This window comes from Lissotriton vulgaris, chromosome 8 (assembly GCF_964263255.1).
Source record: "Lissotriton vulgaris chromosome 8, aLisVul1.2, whole genome shotgun sequence".
NCBI classification, from domain to species: Eukaryota; Metazoa; Chordata; class Amphibia; order Caudata; family Salamandridae; genus Lissotriton; species Lissotriton vulgaris.
In genome coordinates, this window is record NC_141696.1 from 1,491,310,006 (window position 1) to 1,491,336,324 (window position 26,319).

Consider the following 26,319-nt stretch of genomic DNA (forward strand, 5'->3'; position numbering starts at 1 on the left):
CCTCTACTCAACTGGAGTACTTTCTACTGGGTAGTCAGTAAGTGCTACCTCGTTGGGTAAATGTATGGTGCTTTTCCTACACTACAGCTGCGTAAAGGCCCAGAAGAGAAGTCTTCAGTGATCACCTGTGTCTGTGACTTTGCCACTGCGCTGATAGGCGCCGAGGTACCTCGAGTGAGCTGTCCATCACAGTGGGGGAAAGGGCGGGATAGGTTGCATAGCCTAGTCTGTGTGGGGAGGGGTTAAACTGGCGAGGCTTCTGTGCGAGTTCACATGCCTCTTGTTTATGAAGGGTCAGAGACCGATCAGCTCAGTAAATGATAAGAAAGCAGTCGGTGGTACCTCTTTGGGTGAATATATTGTGCTTTTCCAGCACTGCAGCTGCGTGAAGGCCCAGAAGAGTTGTATTCAGTGATCACCTGTGTCTGTAACGTTGCCACTGCGCCGATAGGCGCCGAGGTACCTCGAGTGAGCAGTCCATCACAGTGGTGGAAAGGGCGGATAGGTTGCATAGCCTAGTGTGTGTGGGGAGGGGCTAAACTGGCGAGGCTTCTGTGCGTGTTCACTTGCCTCTTGTTTATGAAGGGTCAGAGACCGATTAGCGCAGCAAATGAGGAGAAAGCAGTCGGTGGTACCTCTTTGGGTGAATGTATTGTGCTTTTCCAGCACTGCAGCTGCGTAAAGGCCCAGAAGAGTTGTCTCGAGTGACCACGTGTGTCTGTAACTTTGCCACCGTGCCGTTTGGCGCCAAGGTCCCTCGAGTGAGCTGTCCATCACAGTGGGGGAAAGGGCGGGAAGAGGTTGCATAGCCTAGTGTGTGGGGCGGGGCCAAACGGGGGGGGCTTCTGTACGAGTTCACATGCCTCTTGTTTATAAAGGGTCAGAGACCATCAGAGCATCAGATGAGGAGAAATCAGCCTCCTGGTCACTGGAAGTACAGGAGGATTGCGCTCGAGAAACTCGTGGATGCCTAGACCTCCATCACGGATTACAGCTAATTGTAGACTGTAGCCTCGACCTTGCTCACTAGGTTCTTGGGCTGATTATAATGCGTTACTGAAGTTTAGCTTCATCCGGGGCACGTGCTGTTTCTTTTGTATCTGTAAGTGCTTCCTGTTGAGGTTTAATTTTTGAAACAGGAGCATCGTGCCAAAATGAATCCTGCCTGCAAATGTATCCACGAAGATGCCACCATGTTGTGCCATACCTCTACTCAACTGGAGTACTTTCTACTGGGTACTCAGTAAGTGCTACCTCGTTGGGTAAATGTATGGTGCTTTTCCTACACTACAGCTGCGTAAAGGACCTGAAGAGAAGTCTTCAGTGATCACCTGTGTCTGTGACTTTGCCACTGCGCTGATAGGCGCCGAGGTACCTCGAGTGAGCTGTCCATCACAGGGGGGGAAAGGGCGGGATAGGTTGCATAGCCTAGTGTGTGTGGGGAGGGGTTAAACTGGTGAGGCTTCTGTGCGAGTTCACATGCCTCTTGTTTATGAAGGGTCAGAGACCGATCAGCGCAGTAAATGATAAGAAAGCAGTCGGTGGTACCTCTTTGGGGGAATGTATTCTGCTTTTCCAGCACTGCAGCTGCGTGAAGGCCCAGAAGAGTTGTCTTCAGTGATCACTTTTGTCTGTGACTTTGTCACTGCGCCGAGGTACCTCGAGTGAGCTGTCCAGCAAAGTGGGGTAAAGGGCGGGAGAGGTTGCATAGCCTAGTGTATGTGGGGAGGGGTTAAACTGGTGAGTCTTCTGTGCGAATACACATGCCTCTTGTTTACGAAGGGTCAGAGACCGATCAGCGCAGTAAATGATAAGAAAGCAGTCGGTGGTACCTCTTTGGGTAAATGTATTGTGCTTTTCAAACACTACAGCTGCGTAAAGGCCCAGAAGAGTTGTCTCGAGTGACCACGTGTGTCTGTAACTTTGCCATCGCGCCGTTTGGCGCCAAGGTCCCTCGAGTGAGCTGTCCATCACAGTGGGGGAAAGGGCGGGAAGATGTTGCATAGCCTAGTGTGTGGGGCGGGGCCAAACGGGTGGGGCTTCTGTACGAGTTCACATGCCTCTTGTTTATAAAGGGTCAGAGACCATCAGAGCATCAGATGAGGAGAAATTAGCCTCCTGGTCACTGGAAGTTTAGGAGGATTGCGCTCGAGAAACTCGTGGATGCCTAGACCTCCATCACGGATTACAGCTAATTGTAGACTGTAGCCTCGACCTTGCTCACTAGGTTCTTGGGCTGATTATAATGCGTTACTGAAGTTTAGCTTCAACCGGGGCACCTGCTGTTTCTTTTGTATCTGTAAGTGCTTCCTGTTGAGGTTTAATTTTTGGAACAGGAGCATCGTGCCAACATGAATCCTGCCTGCATATTTATCCACGAAGATGCCACCATGTTGTGCCATACCTCTACTCAACTGGAGTACTTTCTACTGGGTAGTCAGTAAGTGCTACCTCGTTGGGTAAATGTATGGTGCTTTTCCTACACTACAGCTGCGTAAAGGCCCAGAAGAGAAGTCTTCAGTGATCACCTGTGTCTGTGACTTTGCCACTGCGCTGATAGGCGCCGAGGTACCTCAAGTGAGCTGTCCATCACAGTGGGGGAAAGGGCGGGATAGGTTGCATAGCCTAGTGTGTGTGGGGAGGGGCCAAACTGGCGAGGCTTCTGTGCGTGTTCACTTGCCTCTTGTTTATGAAGGGTCAGAGACCGATTAGCGCAGCAAATGAGGAGAAAGCAGTCGGTGGTACCTCTTTGGGTGAATGTATTGTGCTTTTCCAGCACTGCAGCTGCGTAAAGGCCCAGAAGAGTTGTCTCGAGTGACCACGTGTGTCTGTAACTTTGCCACCCGCCGTTTGGCGCCAAGGTCCCTCGAGTGAGCTGTCCATCACAGTGGGGGAAAGGGCGGGAAGAGGTTGCATAGCCTAGTGTGTGGGGCGGGGCCAAACGGGCCGGGCTTCTGTACGAGTTCACATGCCTCTTGTTTATAAAGGGTCAGAGACCATCAGAGCATCAGATGAGGAGAAATCAGCCTCCTGGTCACTGGAAGTACAGGAGGATTGCGCTCGAGAAACTCGTGGATGCCTAGACCTCCATCACGGATTACAGCTAATTGTAGACTGTAGCCTCGACCTTGCTCACTAGGTTCTTGGGCTGATTATAATGCGTTACTGAAGTTTAGCTTCATCCGGGGCACGTGCTGTTTCTTTTGTATCTGTAAGTGCTTCCTGTTGAGGTTTAATTTTTGAAACAGGAGCATCGTGCCAAAATGAATCCTGCCTGCATATTTATCCACGAAGATGCCACCATGTTGTGCCATACCTCTACTCAACTGGAGTACTTTCTACTGGGTAGTCAGTAAGTGCTACCTCGTTGGGTAAATGTATGGTGCTTTTCCTACACTACAGCTGTGTAAAGGCCCAGAAGAGAAGTCTTCAGTAATCACCTGTGTCTGTGACTTTGCCACTGCGCTGATAGGCGCCGAGGTACCTCGAGTGAGCTGTCCATCACAGTGGGGGAAAGGGCGGGATAGGTTGCATAGCCTAGTCTGTGTGGGGAGGGGTTAAACTGGCGAGGCTTCTGTGCGAGTTCACATGCCTCTTGTTTATGAAGGGTCAGAGACCGATCAGCTCAGTAAATGATAAGAAAGCAGTCGGTGGTACCTCTTTGGGTGAATGTATTGTGCTTTTCCAGCACTGCAGCTGCGTAAAGGCCCAGAAGAGAAGTCTTCAGTGATCACCTGTGTCTGTGACTTTGCCACTGCGCTGATAGGCGCCGAGGTACCTCGAGTGAGCTGTCCATCACAGTGGGGGAAAGGGTGGGATAGGTTGCATAGCCTAGTCAGTCACTTTGCCACTGCGCTGATAGGCGCCGAGGTACCTCGAGTGAGCTGTCCATCACAGTGGGGGAAAGGGCGGGATAGGTTGCATAGCCTAGTCTGTGTGGGGAGGGGTTAAACTGGCGAGGCTTCTGTGCAAGTTCACATGCCTCTTGTTTATGAAGGGTCAGAGACCGATCAGCTCAGTAAATGATAAGAAAGCAGTCGGTGGTACCTCTTTGGGTGAATGTATTGTGCTTTTCCAGCACTGCAGCTGCGTGAAGGCCCAGAAGAGTTGTATTCAGGGATCACCTGTGTCTGTAACGTTGCCACTGCGCCGATAGGCGCCGAGGTACCTCGAGTGAGCTGTCCATCACAGTGGGGTAAAGGGCTGGATAGGTTGCATAGCCTAGTGTGTGTGGGGAGGGGCCAAAGTGGCGAGGCTTCTGTGCGTGTTCACTTGCCTCTTGTTTATGAAGGGTCAGAGACTGATCAGCTCAGTAAATGATAAGAAAGCAGTCGGTGGTACCTCTTTGGGTAAATGTATTGTGCTTTTCCAGCACTGCAGCTCCGTGAAGGCCCAGAAGAGTTGTCTCGAGTGACCACGTGTGTCTGTAACTTTGCCACCGCGCCGTTTGGCGCCAAGGTCCCTCGAGTGAGCTGTCCATCACAGTGGGGGAAAGGGCGGGAAGAGGTTGCATAGCCTAGTGTGTGGGGCGGGGCCAAACGGGCGGGGCTTCTGTACGAGTTCACATGCCTCTTGTTTATAAAGGGTCAGAGACCATCAGAGCATCAGATGAGGAGAAATCAGCCTCCTGGTCACTGGAAGTACAGGAGGATTGCGCTCGAGAAACTCGTGGATGCCTAGACCTCCATCACGGATTAAAGCTAATTTTAGACGGTAGCCTCGACCTTGCTCACTAGGTTCTTGGGCTGATTATAATGCGTTACTGAAGTTTAGCTTCATCCGGGGCACGTGCTGTTTCTTTTGTATCTGTAAGTGCTTCCTGTTGAGGTTTAATTTTTGAAACAGGAGCATCGTGCCAAAATGAATCCTGCCTGCATATTTATCCACGAAGATGCCACCATGTTGTGCCATACCTCTACTCAACTGGAGTACTTTCTACTGGGTAGTCAGTAAGTGCTACCTCGTTGGGTAAATGTATGGTGCTTTTCCTACACTACAGCTGCGTAAAGGCCCAGAAGAGAAGTCTTCAGTGATCACCTGTGTCTGTGACTTTGCCACTGCGCTGATAGGCGCCGAGGTACCTCGAGTGAGCTGTCCATCACAGTGGGGGAAAGGGCGGGATAGGTTGCATAGCCTAGTCTGTGTGGGGAGGGGTTAAACTGGCGAGGCTTCTGTGCGAGTTCACATGCCTCTTGTTTATGAAGGGTCAGAGACCGATCAGCTCAGTAAATGATAAGAAAGCAGTCGGTGGTACCTCTTTGGGTGAATATATTGTGCTTTTCCAGCACTGCAGCTGCGTGAAGGCCCAGAAGAGAAGTCTTCAGTGATCACCTGTGTCTGTGACTTTGCCACTGCGCTGATAGGCGCCGAGGTACCTCGAGTGAGCTGTCCATCACAGTGGGGGAAAGGGTGGGATAGGTTGCATAGCCTAGTCAGTCACTTTGCCACTGCGCTGATAGGCGCCGAGGTACCTCGAGTGAGCTGTCCATCACAGTGGGGGAAAGGGCGGGATAGGTTGCATAGCCTAGTCTGTGTGGGGAGGGGTTAAACTGGCGAGGCTTCTGTGCAAGTTCACATGCCTCTTGTTTATGAAGGGTCAGAGACCGATCAGCTCAGTAAATGATAAGAAAGCAGTCGGTGGTACCTCTTTGGGTGAATGTATTGTGCTTTTCCAGCACTGCAGCTGCGTGAAGGCCCAGAAGAGTTGTATTCAGGGATCACCTGTGTCTGTAACGTTGCCACTGCGCCGATAGGCGCCGAGGTACCTCGAGTGAGCTGTCCATCACAGTGGGGTAAAGGGCTGGATAGGTTGCATAGCCTAGTGTGTGTGGGGAGGGGCCAAACTGGCGAGGCTTCTGTGCGTGTTCACTTGCCTCTTGTTTATGAAGGGTCAGAGACTGATCAGCTCAGTAAATGATAAGAAAGCAGTCGGTGGTACCTCTTTGGGTAAATGTATTGTGCTTTTCCAGCACTGCAGCTCCGTGAAGGCCCAGAAGAGTTGTCTCGAGTGACCACGTGTGTCTGTAACTTTGCCACCGCGCCGTTTGGCGCCAAGGTCCCTCGAGTGAGCTGTCCATCACAGTGGGGGAAAGGGCGGGAAGAGGTTGCATAGCCTAGTGTGTGGGGCGGGGCCAAACGGGCGGGGCTTCTGTACGAGTTCACATGCCTCTTGTTTATAAAGGGTCAGAGACCATCAGAGCATCAGATGAGGAGAAATCAGCCTCCTGGTCACTGGAAGTACAGGAGGATTGCGCTCGAGAAACTCGTGGATGCCTAGACCTCCATCACGGATTAAAGCTAATTTTAGACGGTAGCCTCGACCTTGCTCACTAGGTTCTTGGGCTGATTATAATGCGTTACTGAAGTTTAGCTTCAACCGGGGCACGTGCTGTTTCTTTTGTATATGTAAGTGCTTCCTGTTGAGGTTTAATTTTTGAAACAGGAGCATCGTGCCAAAATGAATCCTGCCTGCATATTTATCCACGAAGATGCCACCATGTTGTGCCATACCTCTACTCAACTGGAGTACTTTCTACTGGGTAGTCAGTAAGTGCTACCTCGTTGGGTAAATGTATGGTGCTTTTCCTACACTACAGCTGCGTAAAGGCCCAGAAGAGAAGTCTTCAGTGATCACCTGTGTCTGTGACTTTGCCACTGCGCTGATAGGCGCCGAGGTACCTCGAGTGAGCTGTCCATCACAGTGGGGGAAAGGGCGGGATAGGTTGCACAGCCTAGTCAGTGACTTTGCCACTGCGCTGATAGGCGCCGAGGTACCTCGAGTGAGCTGTCCATCACAGTGGGGGAAAGGGCGGGATAGGTTGCATAGCCTAGTCTGTGTGGGGAGGGGTTAAACTGGCGAGGCTTCTGTGGGAGTTCACATGCCTCTTGTTTATGAAGGGTCAGAGACCGATCAGCTCAGTAAATGATAAGAAAGCAGTCGGTGGTACCTCTTTGGGTAAATGTATTGTGCTTTTCCAGCACTGCAGCTGCGTGAAGGCCCAGAAGAGAAGTCTTCAGTGATCACCTGTGTCTGTGACTTTCCCACTGCGCTGATAGGCGCCGAGGTACCTCGAGTGAGCAGTCCATCACAGTGGTGGAAAGGGCGGATAGGTTGCATAGCCTAGTGTGTGTGGGGAGGGGCCAAACTGGCGAGGCTTCTGTGCGTGTTCACTTGCCTCTTGTTTATGAAGGGTCAGAGACCGATTAGCGCAGCAAATGAGGAGAAAGCAGTCGGTGGTACCTCTTTGGGTGAATGTATTGTGCTTTTCCAGCACTGCAGCTGCGTAAAGGCCCAGAAGAGTTGTCTCGAGTGACCACGTGTGTCTGTAACTTTGCCACCGCGCCGTTTGGCGCCAAGGTCCCTCGAGTGAGCTGTCCATCACAGTGGGGGAAAGGGCGGGAAGAGGTTGCATAGCCTAGTGTGTGGGGCGGGGCCAAACGGGCGGGACTTCTGTACGAGTTCACATGCCTCTTGTTTATAAAGGGTCAGAGACCATCAGAGCATCAGATGAGGAGAAATCAGCCTCCTGGTCACTGGAAGTACAGGAGGATTGCGCTCGAGAAACTCGTGGATGCCTAGACCTCCATCACGGATTACAGCTAATTTTAGACTGTAGCCTCGACCTTGCTCACTAGGTTCTTGGGCTGATTATAATGCGTTACTGAAGTTTAGCTTCAACCGGGGCACGTGCTGTTTCTTTTGTATATGTAAGTGCTTCCTGTTGAGGTTTAATTTTTGAAACAGGAGCATCGTGCCAAAATGAATCCTGCCTGCAAATGTATCCACGAAGATGCCACCATGTTGTGCCATACCTCTACTCAACTGGAGTACTTTCTACTGGGTACTCAGTAAGTGCTACCTCGTTGGGTAAATGTATGGTGCTTTTCCTACACTACAGCTGCGTAAAGGACCTGAAGAGAAGTCTTCAGTGATCACCTGTGTCTGTGACTTTGCCACTGCGCTGATAGGCGCCGAGGTACCTCGAGTGAGCTGTCCATCACAGGGGGGGAAAGGGCGGGATAGGTTGCATAGCCTAGTGTGTGTGGGGAGGGGTTAAACTGGTGAGGCTTCTGTGCGAGTTCACATGCCTCTTGTTTATGAAGGGTCAGAGACCGATCAGCGCAGTAAATGATAAGAAAGCAGTCGGTGGTACCTCTTTGGGGGAATGTATTCTGCTTTTCCAGCACTGCAGCTGCGTGAAGGCCCAGAAGAGTTGTCTTCAGTGATCACTTTTGTCTGTGACTTTGTCACTGCGCCGAGGTACCTCGAGTGAGCTGTCCAGCAAAGTGGGGTAAAGGGCGGGAGAGGTTGCATAGCCTAGTGTATGTGGGGAGGGGTTAAACTGGTGAGTCTTCTGTGCGAATACACATGCCTCTTGTTTACGAAGGGTCAGAGACCGATCAGCGCAGTAAATGATAAGAAAGCAGTCGGTGGTACCTCTTTGGGTAAATGTATTGTGCTTTTCAAACACTACAGCTGCGTAAAGGCCCAGAAGAGTTGTCTCGAGTGACCACGTGTGTCTGTAACTTTGCCATCGCGCCGTTTGGCGCCAAGGTCCCTCGAGTGAGCAGTCCATCACAGTGGGGGAAAGGGCGGGAAGATGTTGCATAGCCTAGTGTGTGGGGCGGGGCCAAACGGGTGGGGCTTCTGTACGAGTTCACATGCCTCTTGTTTATAAAGGGTCAGAAACCATCAGAGCATCAGATGAGGAGAAATTAGCCTCCTGGTCACTGGAAGTTTAGGAGGATTGCGCTCGAGAAACTCGTGGATGCCTAGACCTCCATCACGGATTACAGCTAATTGTAGACTGTAGCCTCGACCTTGCTCACTAGGTTCTTGGGCTGATTATAATGCGTTACTGAAGTTTAGCTTCAACCGGGGCACCTGCTGTTTCTTTTGTATCTGTAAGTGCTTCCTGTTGAGGTTTAATTTTTGGAACAGGAGCATCGTGCCAACATGAATCCTGCCTGCATATTTATCCACGAAGATGCCACCATGTTGTGCCATACCTCTACTCAACTGGAGTACTTTCTACTGGGTAGTCAGTAAGTGCTACCTCGTTGGGTAAATGTATGGTGCTTTTCCTACACTACAGCTGCGTAAAGGCCCAGAAGAGAAGTCTTCAGTGATCACCTGTGTCTGTGACTTTGCCACTGCGCTGATAGGCGCCGAGGTACCTCAAGTGAGCTGTCCATCACAGTGGGGGAAAGGGCGGGATAGGTTGCATAGCCTAGTGTGTGTGGGGAGGGGCCAAACTGGCGAGGCTTCTGTGCGTGTTCACTTGCCTCTTGTTTATGAAGGGTCAGAGACCGATTAGCGCAGCAAATGAGGAGAAAGCAGTCGGTGGTACCTCTTTGGGTGAATGTATTGTGCTTTTCCAGCACTGCAGCTGCGTAAAGGCCCAGAAGAGTTGTCTCGAGTGACCACGTGTGTCTGTAACTTTGCCACCCGCCGTTTGGCGCCAAGGTCCCTCGAGTGAGCTGTCCATCACAGTGGGGGAAAGGGCGGGAAGAGGTTGCATAGCCTAGTGTGTGGGGCGGGGCCAAACGGGCCGGGCTTCTGTACGAGTTCACATGCCTCTTGTTTATAAAGGGTCAGAGACCATCAGAGCATCAGATGAGGAGAAATCAGCCTCCTGGTCACTGGAAGTACAGGAGGATTGCGCTCGAGAAACTCGTGGATGCCTAGACCTCCATCACGGATTACAGCTAATTGTAGACTGTAGCCTCGACCTTGCTCACTAGGTTCTTGGGTTGATTATAATGCGTTACTGAAGTTTAGCTTCATCCGGGGCACGTGCTGTTTCTTTTGTATCTGTAAGTGCTTCCTGTTGAGGTTTAATTTTTGAAACAGGAGCATCGTGCCAAAATGAATCCTGCCTGCATATTTATCCACGAAGATGCCACCATGTTGTGCCATACCTCTACTCAACTGGAGTACTTTCTACTGGGTAGTCAGTAAGTGCTACCTCGTTGGGTAAATGTATGGTGCTTTTCCTACACTACAGCTGCGTAAAGGCCCAGAAGAGAAGTCTTCAGTGATCACCTGTGTCTGTGACTTTGCCACTGCGCTGATAGGCGCCGAGGTACCTCGAGTGAGCTGTCCATCACAGTGGGGGAAAGGGCGGGATAGGTTGCATAGCCTAGTCTGTGTGGGGAGGGGTTAAACTGGCGAGGCTTCTGTGCGAGTTCACATGCCTCTTGTTTATGAAGGGTCAGAGACCGATCAGCTCAGTAAATGATAAGAAAGCAGTCGGTGGTACCTCTTTGGGTGAATGTATTGTGCTTTTCCAGCACTGCAGCTGCGTAAAGGCCCAGAAGAGAAGTCTTCAGTGATCACCTGTGTCTGTGACTTTGCCACTGCGCTGATAGGCACCGAGGTACCTCGAGTGAGCTGTCCATCACAGTGGGGGAAAGAGCGGGATAGGTTGCATAGCCTAGTCAGTGACTTTGCCACTGCGCTGATAGGCGCCGAGGTACCTCGAGTGAGCTGTCCATCGAAGTGGGGGAAAGGGCGGGATAGGTTGCATAGCCTAGTCTGTGTGGGGAGGGGTTAAACTGGCGAGGCTTCTGTGGGAGTTCACATGCCTCTTGTTTATGAAGGGTCAGAGACCGATCAGCTCAGTAAATGATAAGAAAGCAGTCGGTGGTACCTCTTTGGGTGAATGTATTGCGCTTTTCCAGCACTGCAGCTGCGTGAAGGCCCAGAAGAGTTGTATTCAGTGATCACCTGTGTCTGTGACTTTGCCACTGCGCCGATATGCGCCGAGGTACCTCGAGGGAGCTGTCCATCAAAGTGGGGTAAAGGGCTGGATAGGTTGCATAGCCTAGTGTGTGTGGGGAGGGGCCAAACTGGCGAGGCTTCTGTGCGTGTTCACTTGCCTCTTGTTTATGAAGGGTCAGAGACTGATCAGCTCAGTAAATGATAAGAAAGCAGTCGGTGGTAACTCTTTGGGTAAATGTATTGTGCTTTTCCAGCACTGCAGCTGTGTGAAGGCCCAGAAGAGTTGTCTCGAGTGACCACGTGTGTCTGTAACTTTGCCACCGCGCCGTTTGGCGCCAAGGTCCCTCGAGTGAGCTGTCCATCACAGTGGGGGAAAGGGCGGGAAGAGGTTGCATAGCCTAGTGTGTGGGGCGGGGCCAAACGGGCGGGGCTTCTGTACGAGTTCACATGCCTCTTGTTTATAAAGGGTCAGAGACCATCAGAGCATCAGATGAGGAGAAATCAGCCTCCTGGTCACTGGAAGTACAGGAGGATTGCGCTCGAGAAACTCGTGGATGCCACCATGTTGTGCCATACCTCTACTCAACTGGAGTACTTTCTACTGGGTAGTCAGTAAGTGCTACCTCGTTGGGTAAATGTATGGTGCTTTTCCTACACTACAGCTGCGTAAAGGCCCAGAAGAGAAGTCTTCAGTGATCACCTGTGTCTGTGACTTTGCCACTGCGCTGATAGGCGCCGAGGTACCTCGAGTGAGCTGTCCATCACAGTGGGGGAAAGGGCGGGATAGGTTGCATAGCCTAGTCTGTGTGGGGAGGGGTTAAACTGGCGAGGCTTCTGTGCGAGTTCACATGCCTCTTGTTTATGAAGGGTCAGAGACCGATCAGCTCAGTAAATGATAAGAAAGCAGTCGGTGGTACCTCTTTGGGTGAATGTATTGTGCTTTTCCAGCACTGCAGCTGCGTAAAGGCCCAGAAGAGAAGTCTTCAGTGATCACCTGTGTCTGTGACTTTGCCACTGCGCTGATAGGCGCCGAGGTACCTCGAGTGAGCTGTCCATCACAGTGGGGGAAAGGGTGGGATAGGTTGCATAGCCTAGTCAGTCACTTTGCCACTGCGCTGATAGGCGCCGAGGTACCTCGAGTGAGCTGTCCATCACAGTGGGGGAAAGGGCGGGATAGGTTGCATAGCCTAGTCTGTGTGGGGAGGGGTTAAACTGGCGAGGCTTCTGTGCAAGTTCACATGCCTCTTGTTTATGAAGGGTCAGAGACCGATCAGCTCAGTAAATGATAAGAAAGCAGTCGGTGGTACCTCTTTGGGTGAATGTATTGTGCTTTTCCAGCACTGCAGCTGCGTGAAGGCCCAGAAGAGTTGTATTCAGGGATCACCTGTGTCTGTAACGTTGCCACTGCGCCGATAGGCGCCGAGGTACCTCGAGTGAGCTGTCCATCACAGTGGGGTAAAGGGCTGGATAGGTTGCATAGCCTAGTGTGTGTGGGGAGGGGCCAAACTGGCGAGGCTTCTGTGCGTGTTCACTTGCCTCTTGTTTATGAAGGGTCAGAGACTGATCAGCTCAGTAAATGATAAGAAAGCAGTCGGTGGTACCTCTTTGGGTAAATGTATTGTGCTTTTCCAGCACTGCAGCTCCGTGAAGGCCCAGAAGAGTTGTCTCGAGTGACCACGTGTGTCTGTAACTTTGCCACCGCGCCGTTTGGCGCCAAGGTCCCTCGAATGAGCTGTCCATCACAGTGGGGGAAAGGGCGGGAAGAGGTTGCATAGCCTAGTGTGTGGGGCGGGGCCAAACGGGCGGGGCTTCTGTACGAGTTCACATGCCTCTTGTTTATAAAGGGTCAGAGACCATCAGAGCATCAGATGAGGAGAAATCAGCCTCCTGGTCACTGGAAGTACAGGAGGATTGCGCTCGAGAAACTCGTGGATGCCTAGACCTCCATCACGGATTAAAGCTAATTTTAGACGGTAGCCTCGACCTTGCTCACTAGGTTCTTGGGCTGATTATAATGCGTTACTGAAGTTTAGCTTCAACCGGGGCACGTGCTGTTTCTTTTGTATATGTAAGTGCTTCCTGTTGAGGTTTAATTTTTGAAACAGGAGCATCGTGCCAAAATGAATCCTGCCTGCATATTTATCCACGAAGATGCCACCATGTTGTGCCATACCTCTACTCAACTGGAGTACTTTCTACTGGGTAGTCAGTAAGTGCTACCTCGTTGGGTAAATGTATGGTGCTTTTCCTACACTACAGCTGCGTAAAGGCCCAGAAGAGAAGTCTTCAGTGATCACCTGTGTCTGTGACTTTGCCACTGCGCTGATAGGCGCCGAGGTACCTCGAGTGAGCTGTCCATCACAGTGGGGGAAAGGGCGGGATAGGTTGCACAGCCTAGTCAGTGACTTTGCCACTGCGCTGATAGGCGCCGAGGTACCTCGAGTGAGCTGTCCATCACAGTGGGGGAAAGGGCGGGATAGGTTGCATAGCCTAGTCTGTGTGGGGAGGGGTTAAACTGGCGAGGCTTCTGTGGGAGTTCACATGCCTCTTGTTTATGAAGGGTCAGAGACCGATCAGCTCAGTAAATGATAAGAAAGCAGTCGGTGGTACCTCTTTGGGTAAATGTATTGTGCTTTTCCAGCACTGCAGCTGCGTGAAGGCCCAGAAGAGAAGTCTTCAGTGATCACCTGTGTCTGTGACTTTCCCACTGCGCTGATAGGCGCCGAGGTACCTCGAGAGAGCAGTCCATCACAGTGGTGGAAAGGGCGGATAGGTTGCATAGCCTAGTGTGTGTGGGGAGGGGCCAAACTGGCGAGGCTTCTGTGCGTGTTCACTTGCCTCTTGTTTATGAAGGGTCAGAGACCGATTAGCGCAGCAAATGAGGAGAAAGCAGTCGGTGGTACCTCTTTGGGTGAATGTATTGTGCTTTTCCAGCACTGCAGCTGCGTAAAGGCCCAGAAGAGTTGTCTCGAGTGACCACGTGTGTCTGTAACTTTGCCACCGCGCCGTTTGGCGCCAAGGTCCCTCGAGTGAGCTGTCCATCACAGTGGGGGAAAGGGCGGGAAGAGGTTGCATAGCCTAGTGTGTGGGGCGGGGCCAAACGGGCGGGGCTTCCGTACGAGTTCACATGCCTCTTGTTTATAAAGGGTCAGAGACCATCAGAGCATCAGATGAGGAGAAATCAGCCTCCTGGTCACTGGAAGTACAGGAGGATTGCGCTCGAGAAACTCGTGGATGCCTAGACCTCCATCACGGATTACAGCTAATTTTAGACTGTAGCCTCGACCTTGCTCACTAGGTTCTTGGGCTGATTATAATGCGTTACTGAAGTTTAGCTTCAACCGGGGCACGTGCTGTTTCTTTTGTATATGTAAGTGCTTCCTGTTGAGGTTTAATTTTTGAAACAGGAGCATCGTGCCAAAATGAATCCTGCCTGCATATTTATCCACGAAGATGCCACCATGTTGTGCCATACCTCTACTCAACTGGAGTACTTTCTACTGGGTAGTCAGTAAGTGCTACCTCGTTGGGTAAATGTATGGTGCTTTTCCTACACTACAGCTGCGTAAAGGCCCAGAAGAGAAGTCTTCAGTGATCACCTGTGTCTGTGACTTTGCCACTGCGCTGATAGGCGCCGAGGTACCTCGAGTGAGCTGTCCATCACAGTGGGGGAAAGGGCGGGATAGGTTGCATAGCCTAGTCTGTGTGGGGAGGGGTTAAACTGGCGAGGCTTCTGTGCGAGTTCACATGCCTCTTGTTTATGAAGGGTCAGAGACCGATCAGCTCAGTAAATGATAAGAAAGCAGTCGGTGGTACCTCTTTGGGTGAATGTATTGTGCTTTTCCAGCACTGCAGCTGCGTAAAGGCCCAGAAGAGAAGTCTTCAGTGATCACCTGTGTCTGTGACTTTGCCACTGCGCTGATAGGCGCCGAGGTACCTCGAGTCAGCTGTCCATCACAGTGGGGGAAAGAGCGGGATAGGTTGCATAGCCTAGTCAGTGACTTTGCCACTGCGCTGATAGGCGCCGAGGTACCTCGAGTGAGCTGTCCATCGAAGTGGGGGAAAGGGCGGGATAGGTTGCATAGCCTAGTCTGTGTGGGGAGGGGTTAAACTGGCGAGGCTTCTGTGGGAGTTCACATGCCTCTTGTTTATGAAGGGTCAGAGACCGATCAGCTCAGTAAATGATAAGAAAGCAGTCGGTGGTACCTCTTTGGGTGAATGTATTGCGCTTTTCCAGCACTGCAGCTGCGTGAAGGCCCAGAAGAGTTGTATTCAGTGATCACCTGTGTCTGTGACTTTGCCACTGCGCCGATATGCGCCGAGGTACCTCGAGGGAGCTGTCCATCAAAGTGGGGTAAAGGGCTGGATAGGTTGCATAGCCTAGTGTGTGTGGGGAGGGGCCAAACTGGCGAGGCTTCTGTGCGTGTTCACTTGCCTCTTGTTTATGAAGGGTCAGAGACCGATTAGCGCAGCAAATGAGGAGAAAGCAGTCGGTGGTACCTCTTTGGGTGAATGTATTGTGCTTTTCCAGCACTGCAGCTGCGTAAAGGCCCAGAAGAGTTGTCTCGAGTGACCACGTGTGTCTGTAACTTTGCCACCCGCCGTTTGGCGCCAAGGTCCCTCGAGTGAGCTGTCCATCACAGTGGGGGAAAGGGCGGGAAGAGGTTGCATAGCCTAGTGTGTGGGGCGGGGCCAAACGGGCCGGGCTTCTGTACGAGTTCACATGCCTCTTGTTTATAAAGGGTCAGAGACCATCAGAGCATCAGATGAGGAGAAATCAGCCTCCTGGTCACTGGAAGTACAGGAGGATTGCGCTCGAGAAACTCGTGGATGCCTAGACCTCCATCACGGATTAAAGCTAATTTTAGACGGTAGCCTCGACCTTGCTCACTAGGTTCTTGGGCTGATTATAATGCGTTACTGAAGTTTAGCTTCAACCGGGGCACGTGCTGTTTCTTTTGTATATGTAAGTGCTTCCTGTTGAGGTTTAATTTTTGAAACAGGAGCATCGTGCCAAAATGAATCCTGCCTGCATATTTATCCACGAAGATGCCACCATGTTGTGCCATACCTCTACTCAACTGGAGTACTTTCTACTGGGTAGTCAGTAAGTGCTACCTCGTTGGGTAAATGTATGGTGCTTTTCCTACACTACAGCTGCGTAAAGGCCCAGAAGAGAAGTCTTCAGTGATCACCTGTGTCTGTGACTTTGCCACTGCGCTGATAGGCGCCGAGGTACCTCGAGTGAGCTGTCCATCACAGTGGGGGAAAGGGCGGGATAGGTTGCACAGCCTAGTCAGTGACTTTGCCACTGCGCTGATAGGCGCCGAGGTACCTCGAGTGAGCTGTCCATCACAGTGGGGGAAAGGGCGGGATAGGTTGCATAGCCTAGTCTGTGTGGGGAGGGGTTAAACTGGCGAGGCTTCTGTGGGAGTTCACATGCCTCTTGTTTATGAAGGGTCAGAGACCGATCAGCTCAGTAAATGATAAGAAAGCAGTCGGTGGTACCTCTTTGGGTAAATGTATTGTGCTTTTCCAGCACTGCAGCTGCGTGAAGGCCCAGAAGAGAAGTCTTCAGTGATCACCTGTGTCTGTGACTTTCCCACTGCGCTGATAGGCGCCGAGGTACCTCGAGTGAGCAGTCCATCACAGTGGTGGAAAGGGCGGATAGGTTGCATAGCCTAGTGTGTGTGGGGAGGGGCCAAACTGGCGAGGCTTCTGTGCGTGTTCACTTGCCTCTTGTTTATGAAGGGTCAGAGACCGATTAGCGCAGCAAATGAGGAGAAAGCAGTCGGTGGTACCTCTTTGGGTGAATGTATTGTGCTTTTCCAGCACTGCAGCTGCGTAAAGGCCCAGAAGAGTTGTCTCGAGTGACCACGTGTGTCTGTAACTTTGCCACCGCGCCGTTTGGCGCCAAGGTCCCTCGAGTGAGCTGTCCATCACAGTGGGGGAAAGGGCGGGAAGAGGTTGCATAGCCTAGTGTGTGGGGCGGGGCCAAACGGGCGGGGCTTCTGTACGAGTTCACATGCCTCTTGTTTATAAAGGGTCAGAGACCATCAGAGCATCAGATGAGGAGAAATCAGCCTCCTGGTCACTGGAAGTACAGGAGGATTGCACTCGAGAAACTCGTGGATGCCTAGACCTCCATCACGGATTACAGCTAATTTTAGACTGTAGCCTCGACCTTGCTCACTAGGTTCTTGGGCTGATTATAATGCGTTACTGAAGTTTAGCTTCAACCGGGGCACGTGCTGTTTCTTTTGTATATGTAAGTGCTTCCTGTTGAGGTTTAATTTTTGAAACAGGAGCATCGTGCCAAAATGAATCCTGCCTGCATATTTATCCACGAAGATGCCACCATGTTGTGCCATACCTCTACTCAACTGGAGTACTTTCTACTGGGTAGTCAGTAAGTGCTACCTCGTTGGGTAAATGTATGGTGCTTTTCCTACACTACAGCTGCGTAAAGGCCCAGAAGAGAAGTCTTCAGTGATCACCTGTGTCTGTGACTTTGCCACTGCGCTGATAGGCGCCGAGGTACCTCGAGTGAGCTGTCCATCACAGTGGGGGAAAGGGCGGGATAGGTTGCATAGCCTAGTCTGTGTGGGGAGGGGTTAAACTGGCGAGGCTTCTGTGCGAGTTCACATGCCTCTTGTTTATGAAGGGTCAGAGACCGATCAGCTCAGTAAATGATAAGAAAGCAGTCGGTGGTACCTCTTTGGGTGAATGTATTGTGCTTTTCCAGCACTGCAGCTGCGTAAAGGCCCAGAAGAGAAGTCTTCAGTGATCACCTGTGTCTGTGACTTTGCCACTGCGCTGATAGGCACCGAGGTACCTCGAGTGAGCTGTCCATCACAGTGGGGGAAAGAGCGGGATAGGTTGCATAGCCTAGTCAGTGACTTTGCCACTGCGCTGATAGGCGCCGAGGTACCTCGAGTGAGCTGTCCATCGAAGTGGGGGAAAGGGCGGGATAGGTTGCATAGCCTAGTCTGTGTGGGGAGGGGTTAAACGGCGAGGCTTCTGTGGGAGTTCACATGCCTCTTGTTTATGAAGGGTCAGAGACCGATCAGCTCAGTAAATGATAAGAAAGCAGTCGGTGGTACCTCTTTGGGTGAATGTATTGCGCTTTTCCAGCACTGCAGCTGCGTGATGGCCCAGAACAGTTGTATTCAGTGATCACCTGTGTCTGTGACTTTGCCACTGCGCCGATATGCGCCGAGGTACCTCGAGGGAGCTGTCCATCAAAGTGGGGTAAAGGGCTGGATAGGTTGCATAGCCTAGTGTGTGTGGGGAGGGGCCAAACTGGCGAGGCTTCTGTGCGTGTTCACTTGCCTCTTGTTTATGAAGGGTCAGAGACTGATCAGCTCAGTAAATGATAAGAAAGCAGTCGGTGGTAACTCTTTGGGTAAATGTATTGTGCTTTTCCAGCACTGCAGCTGTGTGAAGGCCCAGAAGAGTTGTCTCGAGTGACCACGTGTGTCTGTAACTTTGCCACCGCGCCGTTTGGCGCCAAGGTCCCTCGAGTGAGCTGTCCATCACAGTGGGGGAAAGGGCGGGAAGAGGTTGCATAGCCTAGTGTGTGGGGCGGGGCCAAACGGGCGGGGCTTCTGTACGAGTTCACATGCCTCTTGTTTATAAAGGGTCAGAGACCATCAGAGCATCAGATGAGGAGAAATCAGCCTCCTGGTCACTGGAAGTACAGGAGGATTGCGCTCGAGAAACTCGTGGATGCCTAGACCTCCATCACGGATTACAGCTAATTTTAGACTGTAGCCTCGACCTTGCTCACTAGGTTCTTGGGCTGATTATAATGCGTTACTGAAGTTTAGCTTCAACCGGGGCACGTGCTGTTTCTTTTGTATATGTAAGTGCTTCCTGTTGAGGTTTAATTTTTGAAACAGGAGCATCGTGCCAAAATGAATCCTGCCTGCATATTTATCCACGAAGATGCCACCATGTTGTGCCATACCTCTACTCAACTGGAGTACTTTCTACTGGGTAGTCAGTAAGTGCTACCTCGTTGGGTAAATGTATGGTGCTTTTCCTACACTACAGCTGCGTAAAGGCCCAGAAGAGAAGTCTTCAGTGATCACCTGTGTCTGTGACTTTGCCACTGCGCTGATAGGCGCCGAGGTACCTCGAGTGAGCTGTCCATCACAGTGGGGGAAAGGGCGGGATAGGTTGCATAGCCTAGTCTGTGTGGGGAGGGGTTAAACTGGCGAGGCTTCTGTGCGAGTTCACATGCCTCTTGTTTATGAAGGGTCAGAGACCGATCAGCTCAGTAAATGATAAGAAAGCAGTCGGTGGTACCTCTTTGGGTGAATGTATTGTGCTTTTCCAGCACTGCAGCTGCGTAAAGGCCCAGAAGAGAAGTCTTCAGTGATCACCTGTGTCTGTGACTTTGCCACTGCGCTGATAGGCACCGAGGTACCTCGAGTGAGCTGTCCATCACAGTGGGGGAAAGAGCGGGATAGGTTGCATAGCCTAGTCAGTGACTTTGCCACTGCGCTGATAGGCGCCGAGGTACCTCGAGTGAGCTGTCCATCGAAGTGGGGGAAAGGGCGGGATAGGTTGCATAGCCTAGTCTGTGTGGGGAGGGGTTAAACTGGCGAGGCTTCTGTGGGAGTTCACATGCCTCTTGTTTATGAAGGGTCAGAGACCGATCAGCTCAGTAAATGATAAGAAAGCAGTCGGTGGTACCTCTTTGGGTGAATGTATTGCGCTTTTCCAGCACTGCAGCTGCGTGATGGCCCAGAAGAGTTGTATTCAGTGATCACCTGTGTCTGTGACTTTGCCACTGCGCCGATATGCGCCGAGGTACCTCGAGGGAGCTGTCCATCAAAGTGGGGTAAAGGGCTGGATAGGTTGCATAGCCTAGTGTGTGTGGGGAGGGGCCAAACTGGCGAGGCTTCTGTGCGTGTTCACTTGCCTCTTGTTTATGAAGGGTCAGAGACTGATCAGCTCAGTAAATGATAAGAAAGCAGTCGGTGGTAACTCTTTGGGTAAATGTATTGTGCTTTTCCAGCACTGCAGCTGTGTGAAGGCCCAGAAGAGTTGTCTCGAGTGACCACGTGTGTCTGTAACTTTGCCACCGCGCCGTTTGGCGCCAAGGTCCCTCGAGTGAGCTGTCCATCACAGTGGGGGAAAGGGCGGGAAGAGGTTGCATAGCCTAGTGTGTGGGGCGGGGCCAAACGGGCGGGGCTTCTGTACGAGTTCACATGCCTCTTGTTTATAAAGGGTCAAAGACCATCAGAGCATCAGATGAGGAGAAATCAGCCTCCTGGTCACTGGAAGTACAGGAGGATTGCGCTCGAGAAACTCGTGGATGCCTAGACCTCCATCACGGATTACAGCTAATTTTAGACTGTAGCCTCGACCTTGCTCACTAGGTTCTTGGGCTGATTATAATGCGTTACTGAAGTTTAGCTTCAACCGGGGCACGTGCTGTTTCTTTTGTATATGTAAGTGCTTCCTGTTGAGGTTTAATTTTTGAAACAGGAGCATCGTGCCAAAATGAATCCTGCCTGCATATTTATCCACGAAGATGCCACCATGTTGTGCCATACCTCTACTCAACTGGAGTACTTTCTACTGGGTAGTCAGTAAGTGCTACCTCGTTGGGTAAATGTATGGTGCTTTTCCTACACTACAGCTGCGTAAAGGCCCAGAAGAGAAGTCTTCAGTGATCACCTGTGTCTGTGACTTTGCCACTGCGCTGATAGGCGCCGAGGTACCTCGAGTGAGCTGTCCATCACAGTGGGGGAAAGGGCGGGATAGGTTGCATAGCCTAGTCTGTGTGGGGAGGGGTTAAACTGGCGAGGCTTCTGTGCGAGTTCACATGCCTCTTGTTTATGAAGGGTCAGAGACCGATCAGCTCAGTAAATGAGGAGAAAGCAGTCGGTGGTACCTCTTTGGGTGAATGTATTGTGCTTTTCCAGCACTGCAGCTGCGTAAAGGCCCAGAAGAGTTGTCTCGAGTGACCACGTGTGTCTGTAACTTTGCCACCGCGCCGTTTGGCGCCAAGGTCCCTTGAGTGAGCTGTCCATCACAGTGGGGGAAAGGGCGGGAAGAGGTTGCATAGCCTAGTGTGTGGGGCGGGGCCAAACGGGCGGGGCTTCTGTACGAGTTCACATGCCTCTTGTTTATAAAGGGTCAGAGACCATCAGAGCATCAGATGAGGAGAAATCAGCCTCCTGGTCACTGGAAGTACAGGAGGATTGCGCTCGAGAAACTCGTGGATGCCTAGACCTCCATCACGGATTACAGCTAATTGTAGACTGTAGCCTCGACCTTGCTCACTAGGTTCTTGGGCTGATTATAATGCGTTACTGAAGTTTAGCTTCATCCGGGGCACGTGCTGTTTCTTTTGTATCTGTAAGTGCTTCCTGTTGAGGTTTAATTTTTGAAACAGGAGCATCGTGCCAAAATGAATCCTGCCTGCATATTTATCCACGAAGATGCCACCATGTTGTGCCATACCTCTACTCAACTGGAGTACTTTCTACTGGGTAGTCAGTAAGTGCTACCTCGTTGGGTAAATGTATGGTGCTTTTCCTACACTACAGCTGCGTAAAGGCCCAGAAGAGAAGTCTTCAGTGATCACCTGTGTCTGTGACTTTGCCACTGCGCTGATAGGCGCCGAGGTACCTCGAGTGAGCTGTCCATCACAGTGGGGGAAAGGGCGGGATAGGTTGCATAGCCTAGTCTGTGTGGGGAGGGGTTAAACTGGCGAGGCTTCTGTGCGAGTTCACATGCCTCTTGTTTATGAAGGGTCAGAGACCGATCAGCTCAGTAAATGATAAGAAAGCAGTCGGTGGTACCTCTTTGGGTAAATGTATTGTGCTTTTCCAGCACTGCAGCTGTGTGAAGGCCCAGAAGAGTTGTCTCGAGTGACCACGTGTGTCTGTAACTTTGCCACCGCGCCGTTTGGCGCCAAGGTCCCTCGAGTGAGCTGTCCATCACAGTGGGGGAAAGGGCGGGAAGAGGTTGCATAGCCTAGTGTGTGGGGCGGGGCTAAACGGGCGGGGCTTCTGTACGAGTTCACATGCCTCTTGTTTATAAAGGGTCAGAGACCATCAGAGCATCAGATGAGGAGAAATCAGCCTCCTGGTCACTGGAAGTACAGGAGGATTGCGCTCGAGAAACTCGTGGATGCCTAGACCTCCATCACGGATTACAGCTAATTTTAGACTGTAGCCTCGACCTTGCTCACTAGGTTCTTGGGCTGATTATAATGCGTTACTGAAGTTTAGCTTCAACCGGGGCACGTGCTGTTTCTTTTGTATATGTAAGTGCTTCCTGTTGAGGTTTAATTTTTGAAACAGGAGCATCGTGCCAAAATGAATCCTGCCTGCATATTTATCCACGAAGATGCCACCATGTTGTGCCATACCTCTACTCAACTGGAGTACTTTCTACTGGGTAGTCAGTAAGTGCTACCTCGTTGGGTAAATGTATGGTGCTTTTCCTACACTACAGCTGCGTAAAGGCCCAGAAGAGAAGTCTTCAGTGATCACCTGTGTCTGTGACTTTGCCACTGCGCTGATAGGCGCCGAGGTACCTCGAGTGAGCTGTCCATCACAGTGGGGGAAAGGGCGGGATAGGTTGCACAGCCTAGTCAGTGACTTTGCCACTGCGCTGATAGGCGCCGAGGTACCTCGAGTGAGCTGTCCATCACAGTGGGGGAAAGGGCGGGATAGGTTGCATAGCCTAGTCTGTGTGGGGAGGGGTTAAACTGGCGAGGCTTCTGTGGGAGTTCACATGCCTCTTGTTTATGAAGGGTCAGAGACCGATCAGCTCAGTAAATGATAAGAAAGCAGTCGGTGGTACCTCTTTGGGTAAATGTATTGTGCTTTTCCAGCACTGCAGCTGCGTGAAGGCCCAGAAGAGAAGTCTTCAGTGATCACCTGTGTCTGTGACTTTCCCACTGCGCTGATAGGCGCCGAGGTACCTCGAGTGAGCAGTCCATCACAGTGGGGTAAAGGGCTGGATAGGTTGCATAGCCTAGTGTGTGTGGGGAGGGGCCAAAGTGGCGAGGCTTCTGTGCGTGTTCACTTGCCTCTTGTTTATGAAGGGTCAGAGACTGATCAGCTCAGTAAATGATAAGAAAGCAGTCGGTGGTACCTCTTTGGGTAAATGTATTGTGCTTTTCCAGCACTGCAGCTCCGTGAAGGCCCAGAAGAGTTGTCTCGAGTGACCATGTGTGTCTGTAACTTTGCCACCTCGCCGTTTGGCGCCAAGGTCCATCGAGTGAGCTGTCCATCACAGTGGGGGAAAGGGCGGGAAGAGGTTGCATAGCCTAGTGTGTGGGGCGGGGCCAAACGGGCGGGGCTTCTGTACGAGTTCACATGCCTCTTGTTTATAAAAGGTCAGAGACCATCAGAGCATCAGATGAGGAGAAATCAGCCTCCTGGTCACTGGAAGTACAGGAGGATTGCGCTCGAGAAACTCGTGGATGCCTAGACCTCCATCACGGATTAAAGCTAATTTTAGACGGTAGCCTCGACCTTGCTCACTAGGTTCTTGGGCTGATTATAATGCGTTACTGAAGTTTAGCTTCAACCGGGGCACGTGCTGTTTCTTTTGTATATGTAAGTGCTTCCTGTTGAGGTTTAATTTTTGAAACAGGAGCATCGTGCCAAAATGAATCCTGCCTGCATATTTATCCACGAAGATGCCACCATGTTGTGCCATACCTCTACTCAACTGGAGTACTTTCTACTGGGTAGTCAGTAAGTGCTACCTCGTTGGGTAAATGTATGGTGCTTTTCCTACACTACAGCTGCGTAAAGGCCCAGAAGAGAAGTCTTCAGTGATCACCTGTGTCTGTGACTTTGCCACTGCGCTGATAGGCGCCGAGGTACCTCGAGTGAGCTGTCCATCACAGTGGGGGAAAGGGCGGGATAGGTTGCACAGCCTAGTCAGTGACTTTGCCACTGCGCTGATAGGCGCCGAGGTACCTCGAGTGAGCTGTCCATCACAGTGGGGGAAAGGGCGGGATAGGTTGCATAGCCTAGTCTGTGTGGGGAGGGGTTAAACTGGCGAGGCTTCTGTGGGAGTTCACATGCCTCTTGTTTATGAAGGGTCAGAGACCGATCAGCTCAGTAAATGATAAGAAAGCAGTCGGTGGTACCTCTTTGGGTAAATGTATTGTGCTTTTCCAGCACTGCAGCTGCGTGAAGGCCCAGAAGAGAAGTCTTCAGTGATCACCTGTGTCTGTGACTTTCCCACTGCGCTGATAGGCGCCGAGGTACCTCGAGTGAGCAGTCCATCACAGTGGTGGAAAGGGCGGATAGGTTGCATAGCCTAGTGTGTGTGGGGAGGGGCTAAACTGGCGAGGCTTCTGTGCGTGTTCACTTGCCTCTTGTTTATGAAGGGTCAGAGACTGATCAGCTCAGTAAATGATAAGAAAGCAGTCGGTGGTAACTCTTTGGGTAAATGTATTGTGCTTTTCCAGCACTGCAGCTGTGTGAAGGCCCAGAAGAGTTGTCTCGAGTGACCACGTGTGTCTGTAACTTTGCCACCGCGCCGTTTGGCGCCAAGGTCCCTCGAGTGAGCTGTCCATCACAGTGGGGGAAAGGGCGGGAAGAGGTTGCATAGCCTAGTGTGTGGGGCGGGGCCAAACGGGCGGGGCTTCTGTACGAGTTCACATGCCTCTTGTTTATGAAGGGTCAGAGACCGATTAGCGCAGCAAATGAGGAGAAAGCAGTCGGTGGTACCTCTTTGGGTGAATGTATTGTGCTTTTCCAGCACTGCAGCTGCGTAAAGGCCCAGAAGAGTTGTCTCGAGTGACCACGTGTGTCTGTAACTTTGCCACCCGCCGTTTGGCGCCAAGGTCCCTCGAGTGAGCTGTCCATCACAGTGGGGGAAAGGGCGGGAAGAGGTTGCATAGCCTAGTGTGTGGGGCGGGGCCAAACGGGCCGGGCTTCTGTACGAGTTCACATGCCTCTTGTTTATAAAGGGTCAGAGACCATCAGAGCATCAGATGAGGAGAAATCAGCCTCCTGGTCACTGGAAGTACAGGAGGATTGCGCTCGAGAAACTCGTGGATGCCTAGACCTCCATCACGGATTACAGCTAATTGTAGACTGTAGCCTCGACCTTGCTCACTAGGTTCTTGGGCTGATTATAATGCGTTACTGAAGTTTAGCTTCATCCGGGGCACGTGCTGTTTCTTTTGTATCTGTAAGTGCTTCCTGTTGAGGTTTAATTTTTGAAACAGGAGCATCGTGCCAAAATGAATCCTGCCTGCATATTTATCCACGAAGATGCCACCATGTTGTGCCATACCTCTACTCAACTGGCGTACTTTCTACTGGGTAGTCAGTAAGTGCTACCTCGTTGGGTAAATGTATGGTGCTTTTCCTACACTACAGCTGCGTAAAGGCCCAGAAGAGAAGTCTTCAGTGATCACCTGTGTCTGTGACTTTGCCACTGCGCTGATAGGCGCCGAGGTACCTCGAGTGAGCTGTCCATCACAGTGGGGGAAAGGGCGGGATAGGTTGCACAGCCTAGTCAGTGACTTTGCCACTGCGCTGATAGGCGCCGAGGTACCTCGAGTGAGCTGTCCATCACAGTGGGGGAAAGGGCGGGATAGGTTGCATAGCCTAGTCTGTGTGGGGAGGGGTTAAACTGGCGAGGCTTCTGTGGGAGTTCACATGCCTCTTGTTTATGAAGGGTCAGAGACCGATCAGCTCAGTAAATGATAAGAAAGCAGTCGGTGGTACCTCTTTGGGTAAATGTATTGTGCTTTTCCAGCACTGCAGCTGCGTGAAGGCCCAGAAGAGAAGTCTTCAGTGATCACCTGTGTCTGTGACTTTCCCACTGCGCTGATAGGCGCCGAGGTACCTCGAGTGAGCAGTCCATCACAGTGGGGTAAAGGGCTGGATAGGTTGCATAGCCTAGTGTGTGTGGGGAGGGGCCAAAGTGGCGAGGCTTCTGTGCGTGTTCACTTGCCTCTTGTTTATGAAGGGTCAGAGACTCATCAGCTCAGTAAATGATAAGAAAGCAGTCGGTGGTACCTCTTTGGGTAAATGTATTGTGCTTTTCCAGCACTGCAGCTCCGTGAAGGCCCAGAAGAGTTGTCTCGAGTGACCACGTGTGTCTGTAACTTTGCCACCGCGCCGTTTGGCGCCAAGGTCCATCGAGTGAGCTGTCCATCACAGTGGGGGAAAGGGCGGGAAGAGGTTGCATAGCCTAGTGTGTGGGGCGGGGCCAAACGGGCGGGGCTTCTGTACGAGTTCACATGCCTCTTGTTTATAAAGGGTCAGAGACCATCAGAGCATCAGATGAGGAGAAATCAGCCTCCTGGTCACTGGAAGTACAGGAGGATTGCGCTCGAGAAACTCGTGGATGCCTAGACCTCCATCACGGATTAAAGCTAATTTTAGACGGTAGCCTCGACCTTGCTCACTAGGTTCTTGGGCTGATTATAATGCGTTACTGAAGTTTAGCTTCAACCGGGGCACGTGCTGTTTCTTTTGTATATGTAAGTGCTTCCTGTTGAGGTTTAATTTTTGAAACAGGAGCATCGTGCCAAAATGAATCCTGCCTGCATATTTATCCACGAAGATGCCACCATGTTGTGCCATACCTCT